Source organism: Canis lupus, chromosome 26, assembly GCF_011100685.1.
Source record: "Canis lupus familiaris isolate Mischka breed German Shepherd chromosome 26, alternate assembly UU_Cfam_GSD_1.0, whole genome shotgun sequence".
In the NCBI taxonomy this organism is placed as follows: Eukaryota; Metazoa; Chordata; class Mammalia; order Carnivora; family Canidae; genus Canis; species Canis lupus.
Window position 1 is genome coordinate 26,364,139 of NC_049247.1, and position 7,319 is coordinate 26,371,457.

At 43.8% G+C, this 7,319-nt stretch overlaps 1 pseudogene; it reads right to left on the minus strand.

The window, feature by feature from the left end:
* Positions 1-5,854: 5,854 nt before the first annotated feature.
* LOC119877558 lies at positions 5,855-6,332 on the minus strand (annotated as a pseudogene).
* Positions 6,333-7,319: the final 987 nt, after the last annotated feature.

Here is a 7,319-nt window from a genome sequence, read left to right on the forward strand (position 1 = left end):
GAATTTTTTTCATTCTTCTCTAATTTTCTGGTTGACCCATTCATCTTTTAGTAGGATGCTCTTTAACCTCCAGGAGTTTGAGTTTCTTCCAAATTTCTTCTTGTGATTGAGTTCTGGTTTCAAAGCATTGTGGTCTGAAAATATGCAGAAGGCAATCCCTATCATTTGGTCTCCATTGAGACCTGATGTGACCCAGTATGTGGTCTATTCTGGAGAAAGTTCCATGTGCATTTGAGGAGAATGTATATTCAGTTGCATTTGGATGCAAAGTTCAGTGTACATCTGTGAAATCCATCTGGTCCAGTGTATAATTTAAGGCCCTTGTTTCTTTGCTGATGTGCCTAGAAGATCTGTCTTTTACAGAAAGTGCACAATCAAGGCCTCCTTCTATTAGCCTCCTTCTATATTATTATCTAAGTATCTCTTTACTTGGATTATTAATTGATTGATATACTTGGTAGCTTCCACAATAGGGGCATAAATATTCATGATTCTAAGGTCTCTTTGTTTCATAGACCCTTTAAGTATGAGATAGTCATCTCTTACTACAGTCTTTGGGATAAACTTTAATTTATCTGATATGAGGATTTCTTCCCCAGCTTTCTTTTGAAGACCATTTGAATGGTGAATGGTTTTCCAACCTTTTATTTTCAGGCTGGAGGTGTCCTTAGGTGTAAAATGAGTCTCTTATAGACAGCAAAGAGAAGGGTCATGCTTTTTTTATCCAGTGTGATACCTTTCATCTTTTCATCTTTTCATGGGATCTTTTAGCCTATTCATGTTCAGAATTAACTATTGAAAGATATGAATTTAGTGTCATTTTAATACCTATTCAGGTCCTGTTTTTGTGGATTATTTCTTTGGGCTCCCTTTCTTTTACGGGTCCCCTTAGTATTTCTTGCAGAGCTGGCTTGGTGGTCACATAATCTTTCAGTTTCTGCCTATCTTGGAAGCTCTTTATCTCTCCTTCTATTCTGAATGACAACCTTGCTGGATAAATTATTTTTGGCTGCATGTTCTTCTCATTTAGTACCCTGAATATATCACACTAGCTCTTTCTGGCCTGCTTGGTCTCTGTGGAGAGTTCTGCTGTTAATATGATATTTCTCCCCATAAAGGTTAAGAATCGCTTGTCTCTAATTGCTTTAAATATTTTCTCTTTATCTTTGGAATTTTCAAGTTTCACTATTAAATGTAAAGGTATTGAACAGGTTTTATTGATTTGGGGAGGAATCCCTCTATCTACTGGATCTGAATGCCTGTTTCCCTCTCCAAATTAGGGAATTTCTCAGCCATGATTTATTCAAATATACTTAGTGGCCCTCCATCCCTTTTGGCATTTTCTGGAATCCCAATTATTCGTGGATACTTCCTTCTAAGGCTATCATTTGTTTCCCTTAACTTTTCCTCATGGTCTTTTAATTGTGTTTCTCTTTTTTTCCTCAGCCTCCTTCCTTACCATAAAATTGTCTTCTATGTCACTCACTCATTCTTCTACCTCATTAACCTTCATCGTTAGGACATCCAGTTTCAATTTTATCCCATTTAATTGATTTTTAATTTCGGCCTGATTAGATCTAAATTCTGCAGTCATGAAGTCTCTGGAATCCTTTATGATTTTTTTCCAGAGTAACCTGTAGCTTTATATTTGTGCTTCTGAATTGGCTTTCTGACATCAAATTGTAATCAAAATTCTGGAACTCTGTGGCAGAGAGTACTATTTTTGATTCTTTCTTTTGTGGTGATTCTTCCTTCTACTCATTTTGTACAGTGCAGAATGGCTGCATGTGTTGGCTAAGTCAAGAATATCAACCACAACGTAAGTAAATTTCATCCTAGATGATTCTGATAAGGTCAGAGACCAGAAAAGGAAAACAAAGATCAGAACAAAATAAAACAAAAGGACCACTAAAGTGAAAAACAAAATTTAAAACAAAGTAGTAAAAAAATAAAAGGCCAAAAATCCCAAATAAGAAGAAAAAATGAAGATAACAAAACTAAAGAGAAAAGAGAGAAAAAAACAGAAAAAAAGAAAAAGATAAAACAGGGGAGGTACTGGGAGATAGTTGGTGAAGAAGTCATAGTGGAGAGAGAATGTAGTCTACCTGAAGGGTCCTACAGTGTGATCCCCTTGGTTCTTTTTTTTTAAATTTTATTTATTTATGATAAGCACACAGTGAGAGAGAGAGAGGCAGAGACACAAGCAGAGAGAGAAGCAGGCTCCATGCACTGGGAACCTGACGTGGGATTCGATCCCGGATCTCCAGGATCACGCCCTGGGCCAAAGGCAGGCGCTAAACCGCTGCGCCACCCAGGGATCCCATCCCCTTGGTTCTGAGTGTTAAGTTCTGTATGTTAGAGGATGCTCAGTCCCAAATTTATATAAATCAGAAATACTTTTAGAAAGCCACAATATTGACCACCAAAACATAAACAAGATAAAAGGGTGGCAGAATGGGAATGTGGAGAGAATATAATCTCTCAGAATGAACTTGCACAGTATTCCAATTGGTTCTGGATGCATGCTGGTTATATTTTAGAAGGTATTAACTTCCACTATTGTAGAACAAAATGAGACAGACAAAACAAAAAACACAAAGCAAAACTCATGTTTTGGGAGACATATCTCCCAAAATTAAATTGAGCGTGTTGAGGGATCCCTGGGTGGCGCAGCGGTTTAGCGCCTGCCTTTGGCCCAGGACGCGATCCTGGAGACCCGGGATCGAATCCCACGTCGGGGTCCCGGTGCATGGAGCCTGCTTCTCCCTCTGCCTGTGTCTCTGCCTCTCTCTCTCTCTCTCTGTGACTCTCATAAATAAATAAAAATTAAAAAAAAATAAAAATAAAAATAAATTGAACGTGTTGAAAGGAATTGGGAAGCGAATAATATATCAAAGACATGTAATTATAGAAATATGAAAGTCAAAAAAGAAATTTAAAAATGAAGAGGTGATAAAATATTGTAATTAAGGTGGGAATAGAGAAGACTTATTGGAAATTTTTAGTCTGATATTAAAATGAGTTGTAATGGAAAAGGGGAAAAAATTTAAAAAGGAAAAGGAAGGGGGCACCCTCTAGTTCTACATACTGTAAATCCCTTGCCTTCCCCTGGAGATTTGCAGTGCTGCTTGGTCAAGAACTTGCTCTTACTCAGTCCTTCTTGTTCATTTTTTGGGGGAAGGGCCTGCTGTGGTGATTCTCAGGTGTGTGCACCTGGGGGAGCTGCCCCCGCCCTGTTTACCCTGGGACACCTCTGGTCCCTGGCGGCCCCGCTCCATCCCAGGCACAGGGTGACACCAGGAGGACATCAGCACTGGCGGCCGCCAGTTCCCCAGCCCTGGAGTCAGCTCCCTCAGTAACTACCACAGCTCCCAGTCTGCAGGGGCCTGGATGCACCCGGGGAAGCGCGGGTGCCCTGATCTGCAGAGTTTGGGGGCACCGAGTGGCAAGACACTTCTCACTGTCCTGGGCCCCCCCCCACCTCCATCTGCCCAGGGGGGATGCGGGGTCCTGGGCCGTGCCCGCCGGTGCCCTGGGATCCGGGGCCTGTGCTCCGGGAATCACGCTCCCAGGGTGCAGCCCCCGAGGGCCTCAGGGCGCAGCCCCCTCTATCCAGAGCCCCCACCTGACCGACCACCTTCTCCCCGGGCATGTCCCAGCCCTTTACGGAGACAGGCCCACAGTCTGGAGCTCGCTTTCCCTGGGTGCGCTTCCACTGTTAGTGACCTCGGGAGACTGGAGGCTCCACTGCCCCTCCTGCGATCTTGCCCAATTTCCTCTTAAGCACTTTAATGTCCAGGAAGAATCCAGTGCAGATTTTTAAATTTCCCACTATCCAGGTCTGGGCTTTCCTGCCTGTGGCTTTCACTGCCCCACTTTAGCCCAGCTCATCGTGGTGCCCCTCCCCCACTAGATTCTTTTTTATTTTATTTTTCTGCCTTCCTACCTTGGTAGAAGTGAAAACCATCTTCCCTGTCGTGTTCCAGCTCTTCTCTCTTTAAATCTAAGGTGGATTCGTAGGTGTTCTGGATGTTTTGAAAATTATCCAGGTAAGTTGGTGGCACCAGGTGAGTTGAGGAAGCTACTCCTTTGTGATCTTCTCCAGTTGTAGTGAATTGAGGGGACACCTGCACCCCAATGTTCAAGTTGGTGGCACCAGGTGAGTTGAGGAAGCTACTCCTTTGTGATCTTCTCCAGTTGTAGTGAATTGAGGGGACACCTGCACCCCAATGTTCACAGCAGCAGTGTCTACAATAGCCAATTGCGGAAGGAGCCACCATGTCCTTTGACAGATGAATGGATAAAGTAGATGTGAGATATGTATATATATCCTGTATATACTGTATACACACACACACACACACACACAAAGGAGTATTACTCAGCCATCAGAAAGGACGAATGGAACTGGAAGGTATTATGCTGAGTGAAATAAGTCAATTGGATAAAGACAACCGTCATAGGGTTTCACTAATATGTGGAATATAAGAAATAGGGATCCCTGGGTGGCGCGGCGATTTAGCGCCTGCCTTTGGCCCGGGGCGCGATCCTGGAGACCCGGGATCGAATCCCACGTCAGGCTCCCGGTGCATGGAGCCTGCTTCTCCCTCTGCCTGTGTCTCTGCCTCTCTCTCTCTCTCTCTCTGTGTGACTATCATAAATAAAAAAAAAGTTTTTAAAATATAAGGAATAGTGAAAGAGAATATAACAGAAAAGAAGAAAACTGAGTGGGGGAAATTTAGAAACGAAGAACAACCATGAGAGACTCCTAACTCTGGGAAACAAATAAAGGGTTGCAGAAGAGTAGGAGGGTGGGGTGATGGGGTTACAGGGTGACGGGCACTAAGGAGGGCATTGATGGGATGAGCACGGGGGTTATATGTTGAAAAATTGAATTTAAATAAAATATTTTTTAAAATTAGAGTGCCTAGGTGGCTCAGAGTTTGAGCATCTGCCATTGGCTCAGGGCATGATCCTGGAGTCCTGGGATGGAGTCCCCCATTGGGTTCCCAGCAATGCAACTCTTCTCCCTCTGCCTATGTCTCTGCTACTCTCTCTGTGTCTCTCATGAATAAATAAAAAATATTTAATAAAAGAAGAAAATATACATCTATAGGGGCACCTTGCTGGCTCAGTCAGTGGAGAATAGCATTCTTGATCTCGGTTGTAGGTAGAGGTTAGTGAAAAACAAATTCTTAAAAAATGGAAAATATTGGGGATCTCTGGGTGGCTCCGTGGTTCAGTGCCTTCCTTCAACCCAGGTTATGATCCTAGAGTCCCAGGATCAAGTCCCCAAATGGGCTCCCTGCATGGAGCCTGCTTCTCCCTTTGCCGGTCTCTCTGCCCTTCTCTCTGTGTGTGTGTGTCTCTTGTGAATAAATAAATAAAATCCTTTTAAAAATGGAATATATAAATGTAATATTTCCTAAAACATAGTATCATGGTGTGTGCTCTCATCTGTATGATTTCATCTGTGTTCTACATGTTTTATGGGGGAAAAAGTTTTAGTGATGTTAAGATTATTTCCTATTAATAAACATTCTGTCTAGCATTTTTGAGGATCCATTGGTACCATGTGTAAGAAAAGAAAGCGTTACAGAGAGGCACCATTTCATGCCAGCATCCCCAGGGAATATGCTCTACTGCGATCACCACTAAAGGGATACACTACCTTAGGGCATGTGTCCCTGCTCAGGAGCTATGGCACCAGGACTGTGCCCACCCCTTCATTTGCCTCTGTCACTGTGCTTAGCTGTCTCTTATCACTGTCATATGCCTGACTTTAAGCTCCACAGAAGCTTCTCGATGATGAGGGCTGGAGACAAGGGCCCAGGGTTTTTGTTTCGCTTCCTCCTTACCTGAGATGCTGTGGGTAATTGTAATTCCTCCCACTGACATCATGCATGCCACAGTAGTAGTCAGCCTCGTCCTCAGGCTGGGCTCCTCTGACAGTGAGGGCAGCTTTGTTCCCAGAGATGGAACCAGGGAAGCGATCAGGACCTCAGAAGGACGGCTGCTTGTGTCATAGATAAGCATGTGAGGAGACCGGCCTTGGGTCCGCTGGTACCAGCTGTGGTAGTTACTTGTAGTCACTGACCCAGAGCTGAGGCCACAAGTGAGTGTGACTGTCCCTCCTGGAGACACTGAGACTGATGACTCCTGAGCCACCACAGTCTGAGAATCTGCTCCTAAAACCAAGAGAGAAAGGTGTTGTTATGAGAGATAAGGGTCACCCTGAGACCTTGATTTTGTGTGCTCTTCAAGGATGCAGAGTCCATTTCCTGACCTGAGCCATAAGCAAGGAGCCCAAGAAGAAGCACCGTCCAAGCCATGGTGGGAACCCTCACAGGATGTGGTCTCACAGGATCTTCAGCCAGAGTAGGGTGTCCCTGGGCCTTTTCATGACTCCACAAATGAGAATAAGGAAGTGCTTCATGCAAATCAGCTTCCTCTCTTCCCTGGCCCAGGGTCACTCGCATGTAATCTGGGAGATCTTGAAAGGAGCAGATGCTGGGACCTCACACACACCAATGATAGCATGATGACTGGGACACTGCGTGTCAGGAAGACATCTTTCACCTAATCAACTTCCTATGACACTGGTGACCTCCACCCCAAAGTTCCTCTCTGATAATCCTGACAGCTGTATGAGGAGATGGATCTGTTTTCCAACTTCTGGTCCTTCCTCTAAAGCACATCAACTCTAAACCCTCAGGGTGACATTTTCTTCCCTCCCCAGGGACATTGCTCCTTGTCTCTTTGGAGGATCCTAGAAGCAAATCCTCCAGTCATGAGGACACTGGGAATCTCAGAGTCCATGTAACAGATGTAGTGATGGTGCTTTCCTCTTTGTTAATTATGGACAGTGTTTACAAGGAGACCGGGGGTGCCGATCAAGGATGTCTCTATCAAAAATGAACATAAAACTGTGTGAACAAGTGAACCTCATGGACCATTTATCTTATTTTATTTTTTTAATAAATTAATTTTTTATTGGTGTTCAATTTACCAACATACAGAATAACACCCAATGCTCATCCCATCAAGTGTCCCCCTCAGTGCCCGCAACAAACTCACCCCTACACCAGGCCCTCCTCCCCTTCAAACACCCCTAGTTCGTTTCCCATAGTTAGCAGTCTTTATGTTCTGTCTCCCTTTCTGATATTTCCCACACATTTCTTCTCCCTTCCCTTATATTCCCTTTCACTATTATTTATATTACCCAAATGAATGAGAACATACACTGTTTGTCCTTCTACGAGTGATTTACTTCACTCACCATAATACCCTCCAGTTCCAACCATGTCGAAGCAAATGGT